Source organism: Sinohyriopsis cumingii, chromosome 9, assembly GCF_028554795.1.
Source record: "Sinohyriopsis cumingii isolate HCF-2022 chromosome 9, ASM2855479v2, whole genome shotgun sequence".
Lineage (NCBI taxonomy): Eukaryota > Metazoa > Mollusca > Bivalvia > Unionida > Unionidae > Sinohyriopsis > Sinohyriopsis cumingii.
Genome location: NC_142969.1, coordinates 118635190 through 118649034, shown reverse-complemented (window position 1 = coordinate 118649034; position 13845 = coordinate 118635190). Strand labels below are relative to the sequence as shown.

Below are 13845 nucleotides of genomic sequence, written 5' to 3'. Positions count from 1 at the left end.
TGACATTGACAATTGTCGCAACTTACCTATGTGAGATTGCATTTATCACTGCGCACCAAATCCACATCACTGACAAGTTTGATCATCTACTTTATCAAATAAGTCAGTCACTTCTACAAGTCCACTTATAGACCACTGTACATCAATGGTAGTGTTTCAATTGTGTCTTCACAATTCTATAAAAGCAGTTTGCTAGGCAGCATCAAGAAAATCAGTAAATTCACACCAATCTCATCCCTAGCTTTAACGATCTTCATACACGCCAACCACTAAAATAAACCTCCTTAAATAAGACAAGAATTCTTTATTTTCGATTGCGCTGTCCATACATGTCAATTAAAATATACAATATAAATGCATTCTCCACAATAAAGATCATAGGTGTCTTACGTGCAAATCTATAGACACATCTACAACTACAGAATGGAAAAGCATTCTTAAGAACAAAATGAAGTAAGACATTTCAATGGGTACTTTGTTCCAAATATCTACAATCCGAGAATGTAAACGAATATCGTAATTTCGGAAAGATTTCATAATGCAGTTCTTACTATCCGATATTCTTCTCATCATTGAAAACACATACTTTCTCATTCATTCTTCAACACTAAATGCATTGTAGTTTACAAACATGATGGAGGCACTCTTCCGTCTCAAAAGGCTTAATAGCAGACGAAGACAGTTATTATAGTCAATAACCATGTTTCTTTTCATACATTCACTAACGTTTATCCAAAGAGCATCGCAGTACAATACGCAGCAATAGGATTTAAATCATGTAAATGTCATATTTATACCTGTCAATTTATCTGCAATAACTTCCTTCAACCTGCGACAGAAGAACTTACCAATAACACATCACCAGCAAAACTAAAAGTGTTAAGAAGTAACACATTTTCAGTCAACTGTATTCCCGCGTCACACTCACCCAGCTTAAGATATATTTCTTAAAAGTATAGACTAAACAACAAAGGATAAAGATCACCTCCCTACCTCACCCCGTTGAATACATTGAAGAAACTGGATCATGTACTCCCCCCCCCCGCCCCAATCAAAACTGGTTGCCATACCAGGTAACTCGAGTATGAACTATGGTGGCAGGTATTTGATTCTCGAGCACCTTTTCAAACAATCTCCAATAATGTCATAGTCTAAATGGGTCCATCTAAATAAAGCCTTTGACTCTTTGCCACGTGCCTTACTGCTAGTAAAACTAGGAATGTGCGTGCTGTCATATAAAGGATTAACATCTTATTGAAAGTTATCCTAAATCTAATATTGTAATTTTTTTAAGGTTCAAACGACGATCATTACCTTTGACAGGTTTTTCACAAGAATGAACACTTTGGCTATTTTAATGTAACATAATTTGTAATAATATTTAGATTTTGTAACAGATAGTAATATTTATAGAGACCAATGCTGATGAAAAGTTTTCAATGTGATCAAGACACTAATGAAAGATAATGTCTCAGATACTGAACGGTTCACAACAAAATCAAAGGAAGCTGCGTCCGCAATAATTGTAAATCGTCGCTATTGCTTCTTTGAAACATAATCAAAGTCGTTGCTTTGACATACAAGTAATTACCATGGAATATAGAATGAAAATGAAACTCTTATGAATTACAATGGGCATTTAACTGAAATTTAGTATTTCTTTATCAAATTTATTTATCAAGGCATGATCACAGCCAACACTTGTAATAAACCAAGCAATTTCCTCAGCATAATAAAACCCAAAGAATTTGTTATTTGCTCATTGAATGAAAACATTATTCTTCTAAAGAATGCTCATATTTCTGTGCAAAATACTTCCATGAAAATGAAACACATTAATGAGAGACAGAGAGAGACGTACACTCTGTGTGTGTGTGTATGTGTGTGATTTAGAATTGAAACGCAACTTTAACAATTATTTTGTCATATCGCTAGGATATCTACAGTGGCTCTTTATAGTGATGCCTAGCACTGGGGGCATCATGTCGCAGACATGTAGCATGATGTTCCACCCAGTCACATTATCGTGACACCAAGCCGACCAGTCCTATTACTAAAATCTTAAGCTGAGCGCTATGCCAAGCAGAGGTTAGTACTATAATTTTGTTACGTCTTTGGTATGACTCGGCCGGAAATCAAGCACATTTAGGAAAGAGCGATCTTCATTCAATATATTATGTCTATGCATGTTTATGTGAGTCTCTAGTTGCAAGGATAAATGTCCTTTAGCTAAGAACAATTGCACAAGAGGCGTTTCAAATCAGAAAATCGATAGTCCATGCTATCAGCATAATCATACAAAGTAAAATTCTTCCATGTTTACATATGTATTACACGAATAGATGTTTAGATATATATTCTTTCACGCCATGGAATCCACTCACATGGCACCTTCACAATTATACCAGTTGAAAACGCAAACATAATATTAAACGGAATTTCCGATCGAACGTTTGAGAATCAAATTTAAACCAAATATGGGCGATTGCAGTAATATTTTACAATATTTGCAATCGATAAGCTTAATTATCATACGCTGTAAATCTTAATTAATTCTTGATTGTAATCGTATCAAACTTTCCGCCAGATTTATTTTTCTATTTTACATTTTATTTTATACTACTTCACAACATGCATATGCGTGGGAAACAGGAAACTCTGCATCTCACTTCACAAGGTTCAAAACAATTTCTTACTTTGTTGAGAGAGAGAGAGAGAGAGAGAGAGAGAGGGGGGAGGGAGGAGGAGCAACCTAACGATAATAGAGATAACAAAAGTGTGAAAGTGAGTTTTGTCGGAAGTTTGTTTTATTTCCTTTTTAATCTTTTAAAAAATATTTATTTGTTAAAATGGTTTAAACGAGTTTTAAAATGAAAACAGGCTTTTGAAGGAAAATACAAAAATTCCTGCCAGCCGCCGGATATGTTCCGTGCCGGAACCCGGGATTGAACCGGGGACCTTTAGATCTTCAGTCTAACGCTCTCCCAACTGAGCTATTCCGGCTGACATTGACAATTGTCGCAACTTACCTATGTGAGATTGCATTTATCACTGCGCACCAAATCCACATCACTGACAAGTTTGATCATCTACTTTATCAAATAAGTCAGTCACTTCTACAAGTCCACTTATAGACACTGTACATCAATGGTAGTGTTTCAATTGTGTCTTCACAATTCTATAAAAGCAGTTTGCTAGGCAGCATCAGGAAAAGCAGTAAATTCACACCAATCTCATCCCTAGCTTTAACGATCTTCATACACGCCAACCACTAAAATAAACCTCCTTAAATAAGACAAGAATTCTTTATTTTCGATTGCGCTGTCCATACATGTCAATTAAAATATACAATATAAATGCATTCTCCACAATAAAGATCATAGGTGTCTTACGTGCAAATCTATAGACACATCTACAACTACAGAATGGAAAAGCATTCTTAAGAACAAAATGAAGTAAGACATTTCAATGGGTACTTTGTTCCAAATATCTACAATCCGAGAATGTAAACGAATATCGTAATTTCGGAAAGATTTCATAATGCAGTTCTTACTATCCGATATTCTTCTCATCATTGAAAACACATACTTTCTCATTCATTCTTCAACACTAAATGCATTGTAGTTTACAAACATGATGGAGGCACTCTTCCGTCTCAAAAGGCTTAATAGCAGACGAAGACAGTTATTATAGTCAATAACCATGTTTCTTTTCATACATTCACTAACGTTTATCCAAAGAGCATCGCAGTACAATACGCAGCAATAGGATTTAAATCATGTAAATGTCATATTTATACCTGTCAATTTATCTGCAATAACTTCCTTCAACCTGCGACAGAAGAACTTACCAATAACACATCACCAGCAAAACTAAAAGTGTTAAGAAGTAACACATTTTCAGTCAACTGTATTCCCGCGTCACACTCACCCAGCTTAAGATATATTTCTTAAAAGTATAGACTAAACAACAAAGCATAAAGATCACCTCCCTACCTCACCCCGTTGAATACATTGAAGAAACTGGATCATGTACTCCCCCCCCCCCCGCCCCAATCAAAACTGGTTGCCATACCAGGTAACTCGAGTATGAACTATGGTGGCAGGTATTTGATTCTCGAGCACCTTTTCAAACAATCTCCAATAATGTCATAGTCTAAATGGGTCCATCTAAATAAAGCCTTTGACTCTTTGCCACGTGCCTTACTGCTAGTAAAACTAGGAATGTGCGTGCTGTCATATAAAGGATTAACATCTTATTGAAAGTTATCCTAAATCTAATATTGTAATTTTTTTAAGGTTCAAACGACGATCATTACCTTTGACAGGTTTTTCACAAGAATGAACACTTTGGCTATTTTAATGTAACATAATTTGTAATAATATTTAGATTTTGTAACAGATAGTAATATTTATAGAGACCAATGCTGATGAAAAGTTTTCAATGTGATCAAGACACTAATGAAAGATAATGTCTCAGATACTGAACGGTTCACAACAAAATCAAAGGAAGCTGCGTCCGCAATAATTGTAAATCGTCGCTATTGCTTCTTTGAAACATAATCAAAGTCGTTGCTTTGACATACAAGTAATTACCATGGAATATAGAATGAAAATGAAACTCTTATGAATTACAATGGGCATTTAACTGAAATTTAGTATTTCTTTATCAAATTTATTTATCAAGGCATGATCACAGCCAACACTTGTAATAAACCAAGCAATTTCCTCAGCATAATAAAACCCAAAGAATTTGTTATTTGCTCATTGAATGAAAACATTATTCTTCTAAAGAATGCTCATATTTCTGTGCAAAATACTTCCATGAAAATGAAACACATTAATGAGAGACAGAGAGAGACGTACACTCTGTGTGTGTGTGTGTGTGTATGTGTGTGATTTAGAATTGAAACGCAACTTTAACAATTATTTTGTCATATCGTTAGGATATCTACAGTGGCTCTTTATAGTGATGCCTAGCACTGGGGGCATCATGTCGCAGACATGTAGCATGATGTTCCACCCAGTCACATTATCGTGACACCAAGCCGACCAGTCCTATTACTAAAATCTTAAGCTGAGCGCTATGCCAAGCAGAGGTTAGTACTATAATTTTGTTACGTCTTTGGTATGACTCGGCCAGAAATCAAGCACATTTAGGAAAGAGAGATCTTCATTCAATGTATTATGTCTATGCATGTTTATGTGAGTCTCTAGTTGCAAGGATAAATGTCCTTTAGCTAAGAACAATTGCACAAGAGGCGTTTCAAATCAGAAAATCGATAGTCCATGCTATCAGCATAATCATACAAAGTAAAATTCTTCCATGTTTACATATGTATTACACGAATAGATGTTTAGATATATATTCTTTCACGCCATGGAATCCACTCACATGGCACCTTCACAATTATACCAGTTGAAAACGCAAACATAATATTAAACGGAATTTCCGATCGAACGTTTGAGAATCAAATTTAAACCAAATATGGGCGATTGCAGTAATATTTTACAATATTTGCAATCGATAAGCTTAATTATCATACGCTGTAACTCTTAAGGAATTCTTGATTGTAATCGTATCAAACTTTCCGCCAGATTTATTTTTCTATTTTACATTTTATTTTATACTACTTCACAACATGCATATGCGTGGGAAACATGAAACTCTGCATCTCACTTCACAAGGTTCAAAACAATTTCTTACTTTGTTGAGAGAGAGAGAGAGAGAGAGAGAGAGAGAGGGGAGGGAGGAGGAGGAACCTAACGATAATAGAGATAACAAAAGTGTGAAAGTGAGTTTTGTCGGAAGTTTGTTTTATTTCCTTTTTAATCTTTTAAAAAATATTTATTTGTTAAAATGGTTTAAACGAGTTTTAAAATGAAAACAGGCTTTTGAAGGAAAATACAAAACTTCCTGCCAGCCGCCGGATATGTTCCGTGCCGGAACCCGGGATTGAACCGGGGGCCTTTAGATCTTCAGTCTAACGCTCTCCCAACTGAGCTATTCCGGCTGACATTGACAATTGTCGCAACTTACCTATGTGAGATTGCATTTATCACTGCGCACCAAATCCACATCACTGACAAGTTTGATCATCTACTTTATCAAATAAGTCAGTCACTTCTACAAGTCCACTTATAGACCACTGTACATCAATGGTAGTGTTTCAATTGTGTCTTCACAATTCTATAAAAGCAGTTTGCTAGGCAGCATCAAGAAAATCAGTAAATTCACACCAATCTCATCCCTAGCTTTAACGATCTTCATACACGCCAACCACTAAAATAAACCTCCTTAAATAAGACAAGAATTGTTTATTTTCGATTGCGCTGTCCATACATGTCAATTAAAATATACAATATAAATGCATTCTCCACAATAAAGATCATAGGTGTCTTACGTGCAAATCTATAGACACATCTACAACTACAGAATGGAAAAGCATTCTTAAGAACAAAATGAAGTAAGACATTTCAATGGGTACTTTGTTCCAAATATCTACAATCCGAGAATGTAAACGAATATCGTAATTTCGGAAAGATTTCATAATGCAGTTCTTACTATCCGATATTCTTCTCATCATTGAAAACACATACTTTCTCATTCATTCTTCAACACTAAATGCATTGTAGTTTACAAACATGATGGAGGCACTCTTCCGTCTCAAAAGGCTTAATAGCAGACGAAGACAGTTATTATAGTCAATAACCATGTTTCTTTTCATACATTCACTAACGTTTATCCAAAGAGCATCGCAGTACAATACGCAGCAATAGGATTTAAATCATGTAAATGTCATATTTATACCTGTCAATTTATCTGCAATAACTTCCTTCAACCTGCGACAGAAGAACTTACCAATAACACATCACCAGCAAAACTAAAAGTGTTAAGAAGTAACACATTTTCAGTCAACTGTATTCCCGCGTCACACTCACCCAGCTTAAGATATATTTCTTAAAAGTATAGACTAAACAACAAAGCATAAAGATCACCTCCCTACCTCACCCCGTTGAATACATTGAAGAAACTGGATCATGTACTCCCCCCCCCCGCCCCAATCAAAACTGGTTGCCATACCAGGTAACTCGAGTATGAACTATGGTGGCAGGTATTTGATTCTCGAGCACCTTTTCAAACAATCTCCAATAATGTCATAGTCTAAATGGGTCCATCTAAATAAAGCCTTTGACTCTTTGCCACGTGCCTTACTGCTAGTAAAACTAGGAATGTGCGTGCTGTCATATAAAGGATTAACATCTTATTGAAAGTTATCCTAAATCTAATATTGTAATTTTTTTAAGGTTCAAACGACGATCATTACCTTTGACAGGTTTTTCACAAGAATGAACACTTTGGCTATTTTAATGTAACATAATTTGTAATAATATTTAGATTTTGTAACAGATAGTAATATTTATAGAGACCAATGCTGATGAAAAGTTTTCAATGTGATCAAGACACTAATGAAAGATAATGTCTCAGATACTGAACGGTTCACAACAAAATCAAAGGAAGCTGCGTCCGCAATAATTGTAAATCGTCGCTATTGCTTCTTTGAAACATAATCAAAGTCGTTGCTTTGACATACAAGTAATTACCATGGAATATAGAATGAAAATGAAACTCTTATGAATTACAATGGGCATTTAACTGAAATTTAGTATTTCTTTATCAAATTTATTTATCAAGGCATGATCACAGCCAACACTTGTAATAAACCAAGCAATTTCCTCAGCATAATAAAACCCAAAGAATTTGTTATTTGCTCATTGAATGAAAACATTATTCTTCTAAAGAATGCTCATATTTCTGTGCAAAATACTTCCATGAAAATGAAACACATTAATGAGAGACAGAGAGAGACGTACACTCTGTGTGTGTGTGTATGTGTGTGATTTAGAATTGAAACGCAACTTTAACAATTATTTTGTCATATCGCTAGGATATCTACAGTGGCTCTTTATAGTGATGCCTAGCACTGGGGGCATCATGTCGCAGACATGTAGCATGATGTTCCACCCAGTCACATTATCGTGACACCAAGCCGACCAGTCCTATTACTAAAATCTTAAGCTGAGCGCTATGCCAAGCAGAGGTTAGTACTATAATTTTGTTACGTCTTTGGTATGACTCGGCCGGAAATCAAGCACATTTAGGAAAGAGCGATCTTCATTCAATATATTATGTCTATGCATGTTTATGTGAGTCTCTAGTTGCAAGGATAAATGTCCTTTAGCTAAGAACAATTGCACAAGAGGCGTTTCAAATCAGAAAATCGATAGTCCATGCTATCAGCATAATCATACAAAGTAAAATTCTTCCATGTTTACATATGTATTACACGAATAGATGTTTAGATATATATTCTTTCACGCCATGGAATCCACTCACATGGCACCTTCACAATTATACCAGTTGAAAACGCAAACATAATATTAAACGGAATTTCCGATCGAACGTTTGAGAATCAAATTTAAACCAAATATGGGCGATTGCAGTAATATTTTACAATATTTGCAATCGATAAGCTTAATTATCATACGCTGTAAATCTTAATTAATTCTTGATTGTAATCGTATCAAACTTTCCGCCAGATTTATTTTTCTATTTTACATTTTATTTTATACTACTTCACAACATGCATATGCGTGGGAAACAGGAAACTCTGCATCTCACTTCACAAGGTTCAAAAGAATTTCTTACTTTGTTGAGAGAGAGAGAGAGAGAGAGAGAGAGAGGGGGGAGGGAGGAGGAGCAACCTAACGATAATAGAGATAACAAAAGTGTGAAAGTGAGTTTTGTCGGAAGTTTGTTTTATTTCCTTTTTAATCTTTTAAAAAATATTTATTTGTTAAAATGGTTTAAACGAGTTTTAAAATGAAAACAGGCTTTTGAAGGAAAATACAAAAATTCCTGCCAGCCGCCGGATATGTTCCGTGCCGGAACCCGGGATTGAACCGGGGACCTTTAGATCTTCAGTCTAACGCTCTCCCAACTGAGCTATTCCGGCTGACATTGACAATTGTCGCAACTTACCTATGTGAGATTGCATTTATCACTGCGCACCAAATCCACATCACTGACAAGTTTGATCATCTACTTTATCAAATAAGTCAGTCACTTCTACAAGTCCACTTATAGACACTGTACATCAATGGTAGTGTTTCAATTGTGTCTTCACAATTCTATAAAAGCAGTTTGCTAGGCAGCATCAGGAAAAGCAGTAAATTCACACCAATCTCATCCCTAGCTTTAACGATCTTCATACACGCCAACCACTAAAATAAACCTCCTTAAATAAGACAAGAATTCTTTATTTTCGATTGCGCTGTCCATACATGTCAATTAAAATATACAATATAAATGCATTCTCCACAATAAAGATCATAGGTGTCTTACGTGCAAATCTATAGACACATCTACAACTACAGAATGGAAAAGCATTCTTAAGAACAAAATGAAGTAAGACATTTCAATGGGTACTTTGTTCCAAATATCTACAATCCGAGAATGTAAACGAATATCGTAATTTCGGAAAGATTTCATAATGCAGTTCTTACTATCCGATATTCTTCTCATCATTGAAAACACATACTTTCTCATTCATTCTTCAACACTAAATGCATTGTAGTTTACAAACATGATGGAGGCACTCTTCCGTCTCAAAAGGCTTAATAGCAGACGAAGACAGTTATTATAGTCAATAACCATGTTTCTTTTCATACATTCACTAACGTTTATCCAAAGAGCATCGCAGTACAATACGCAGCAATAGGATTTAAATCATGTAAATGTCATATTTATACCTGTCAATTTATCTGCAATAACTTCCTTCAACCTGCGACAGAAGAACTTACCAATAACACATCACCAGCAAAACTAAAAGTGTTAAGAAGTAACACATTTTCAGTCAACTGTATTCCCGCGTCACACTCACCCAGCTTAAGATATATTTCTTAAAAGTATAGACTAAACAACAAAGCATAAAGATCACCTCCCTACCTCACCCCGTTGAATACATTGAAGAAACTGGATCATGTACTCCCCCCCCCCCCGCCCCAATCAAAACTGGTTGCCATACCAGGTAACTCGAGTATGAACTATGGTGGCAGGTATTTGATTCTCGAGCACCTTTTCAAACAATCTCCAATAATGTCATAGTCTAAATGGGTCCATCTAAATAAAGCCTTTGACTCTTTGCCACGTGCCTTACTGCTAGTAAAACTAGGAATGTGCGTGCTGTCATATAAAGGATTAACATCTTATTGAAAGTTATCCTAAATCTAATATTGTAATTTTTTTAAGGTTCAAACGACGATCATTACCTTTGACAGGTTTTTCACAAGAATGAACACTTTGGCTATTTTAATGTAACATAATTTGTAATAATATTTAGATTTTGTAACAGATAGTAATATTTATAGAGACCAATGCTGATGAAAAGTTTTCAATGTGATCAAGACACTAATGAAAGATAATGTCTCAGATACTGAACGGTTCACAACAAAATCAAAGGAAGCTGCGTCCGCAATAATTGTAAATCGTCGCTATTGCTTCTTTGAAACATAATCAAAGTCGTTGCTTTGACATACAAGTAATTACCATGGAATATAGAATGAAAATGAAACTCTTATGAATTACAATGGGCATTTAACTGAAATTTAGTATTTCTTTATCAAATTTATTTATCAAGGCATGATCACAGCCAACACTTGTAATAAACCAAGCAATTTCCTCAGCATAATAAAACCCAAAGAATTTGTTATTTGCTCATTGAATGAAAACATTATTCTTCTAAAGAATGCTCATATTTCTGTGCAAAATACTTCCATGAAAATGAAACACATTAATGAGAGACAGAGAGAGACGTACACTCTGTGTGTGTGTGTGTGTGTATGTGTGTGATTTAGAATTGAAACGCAACTTTAACAATTATTTTGTCATATCGTTAGGATATCTACAGTGGCTCTTTATAGTGATGCCTAGCACTGGGGGCATCATGTCGCAGACATGTAGCATGATGTTCCACCCAGTCACATTATCGTGACACCAAGCCGACCAGTCCTATTACTAAAATCTTAAGCTGAGCGCTATGCCAAGCAGAGGTTAGTACTATAATTTTGTTACGTCTTTGGTATGACTCGGCCAGAAATCAAGCACATTTAGGAAAGAGAGATCTTCATTCAATGTATTATGTCTATGCATGTTTATGTGAGTCTCTAGTTGCAAGGATAAATGTCCTTTAGCTAAGAACAATTGCACAAGAGGCGTTTCAAATCAGAAAATCGATAGTCCATGCTATCAGCATAATCATACAAAGTAAAATTCTTCCATGTTTACATATGTATTACACGAATAGATGTTTAGATATATATTCTTTCACGCCATGGAATCCACTCACATGGCACCTTCACAATTATACCAGTTGAAAACGCAAACATAATATTAAACGGAATTTCCGATCGAACGTTTGAGAATCAAATTTAAACCAAATATGGGCGATTGCAGTAATATTTTACAATATTTGCAATCGATAAGCTTAATTATCATACGCTGTAACTCTTAAGGAATTCTTGATTGTAATCGTATCAAACTTTCCGCCAGATTTATTTTTCTATTTTACATTTTATTTTATACTACTTCACAACATGCATATGCGTGGGAAACATGAAACTCTGCATCTCACTTCACAAGGTTCAAAACAATTTCTTACTTTGTTGAGAGAGAGAGAGAGAGAGAGAGAGAGAGAGGGGAGGGAGGAGGAGGAACCTAACGATAATAGAGATAACAAAAGTGTGAAAGTGAGTTTTGTCGGAAGTTTGTTTTATTTCCTTTTTAATCTTTTAAAAAATATTTATTTGTTAAAATGGTTTAAACGAGTTTTAAAATGAAAACAGGCTTTTGAAGGAAAATACAAAACTTCCTGCCAGCCGCCGGATATGTTCCGTGCCGGAACCCGGGATTGAACCGGGGGCCTTTAGATCTTCAGTCTAACGCTCTCCCAACTGAGCTATTCCGGCTGACATTGACAATTGTCGCAACTTACCTATGTGAGATTGCATTTATCACTGCGCACCAAATCCACATCACTGACAAGTTTGATCATCTACTTTATCAAATAAGTCAGTCACTTCTACAAGTCCACTTATAGACCACTGTACATCAATGGTAGTGTTTCAATTGTGTCTTCACAATTCTATAAAAGCAGTTTGCTAGGCAGCATCAAGAAAATCAGTAAATTCACACCAATCTCATCCCTAGCTTTAACGATCTTCATACACGCCAACCACTAAAATAAACCTCCTTAAATAAGACAAGAATTCTTTATTTTCGATTGCGCTGTCCATACATGTCAATTAAAATATACAATATAAATGCATTCTCCACAATAAAGATCATAGGTGTCTTACGTGCAAATCTATAGACACATCTACAACTACAGAATGGAAAAGCATTCTTAAGAACAAAATGAAGTAAGACATTTCAATGGGTACTTTGTTCCAAATATCTACAATCCGAGAATGTAAACGAATATCGTAATTTCGGAAAGATTTCATAATGCAGTTCTTACTATCCGATATTCTTCTCATCATTGAAAACACATACTTTCTCATTCATTCTTCAACACTAAATGCATTGTAGTTTACAAACATGATGGAGGCACTCTTCCGTCTCAAAAGGCTTAATAGCAGACGAAGACAGTTATTATAGTCAATAACCATGTTTCTTTTCATACATTCACTAACGTTTATCCAAAGAGCATCGCAGTACAATACGCAGCAATAGGATTTAAATCATGTAAATGTCATATTTATACCTGTCAATTTATCTGCAATAACTTCCTTCAACCTGCGACAGAAGAACTTACCAATAACACATCACCAGCAAAACTAAAAGTGTTAAGAAGTAACACATTTTCAGTCAACTGTATTCCCGCGTCACACTCACCCAGCTTAAGATATATTTCTTAAAAGTATAGACTAAACAACAAAGCATAAAGATCACCTCCCTACCTCACCCCGTTGAATACATTGAAGAAACTGAATCATGTACTCCCCCCCCCCCGCCCCAATCAAAACTGGTTGCCATACCAGGTAACTCGAGTATGAACTATGGTGGCAGGTATTTGATTCTCGAGCACCTTTTCAAACAATCTCCAATAATGTCATAGTCTAAATGGGTCCATCTAAATAAAGCCTTTGACTCTTTGCCACGTGCCTTACTGCTAGTAAAACTAGGAATGTGCGTGCTGTCATATAAAGGATTAACATCTTATTGAAAGTTATCCTAAATCTAATATTGTAATTTTTTTAAGGTTCAAACGACGATCATTACCTTTGACAGGTTTTTCACAAGAATGAACACTTTGGCTATTTTAATGTAACATAATTTGTAATAATATTTAGATTTTGTAACAGATAGTAATATTTATAGAGACCAATGCTGATGAAAAGTTTTCAATGTGATCAAGACACTAATGAAAGATAATGTCTCAGATACTGAACGGTTCACAACAAAATCAAAGGAAGCTGCGTCCGCAATAATTGTAAATCGTCGCTATTGCTTCTTTGAAACATAATCAAAGTCGTTGCTTTGACATACAAGTAATTACCATGGAATATAGAATGAAAATGAAACTCTTATGAATTACAATGGGCATTTAACTGAAATTTAGTATTTCTTTATCAAATTTATTTATCAAGGCATGATCACAGCCAACACTTGTAATAAACCAAGCAATTTCCTCAGCATAATAAAACCCAAAGAATTTGTTATTTGCTCATTGAATGAAAACATTATTCTTCTAAAGAATGCTCATATTTCTGTGCAAAATACTTC

The 13845-nt window shown here is 35.1% G+C and overlaps 4 non-coding genes across 4 annotated transcripts; all 4 read right to left on the bottom strand.

The window, feature by feature from the left end:
- Positions 1 to 2930: 2930 nt before the first annotated feature.
- Positions 2931 to 3003, bottom strand: Trnaf-gaa (transfer RNA phenylalanine (anticodon GAA)). Its single transcript has one exon. It is a non-coding gene; the product is annotated as a tRNA-Phe (tRNA).
- Positions 3004 to 5940: 2937 nt separating this feature from the next.
- On the bottom strand, positions 5941 to 6013 carry Trnaf-gaa (transfer RNA phenylalanine (anticodon GAA)). The gene has a single exon. It is a non-coding gene; the product is annotated as a tRNA-Phe (tRNA).
- A 2930-nt stretch (positions 6014 to 8943) lies between these two features.
- Positions 8944 to 9016, bottom strand: Trnaf-gaa (transfer RNA phenylalanine (anticodon GAA)). Its single transcript has one exon. It is a non-coding gene; the product is annotated as a tRNA-Phe (tRNA).
- Positions 9017 to 11953: 2937 nt separating this feature from the next.
- Positions 11954 to 12026, bottom strand: Trnaf-gaa (transfer RNA phenylalanine (anticodon GAA)). The gene has a single exon. It is a non-coding gene; the product is annotated as a tRNA-Phe (tRNA).
- Positions 12027 to 13845: the final 1819 nt, after the last annotated feature.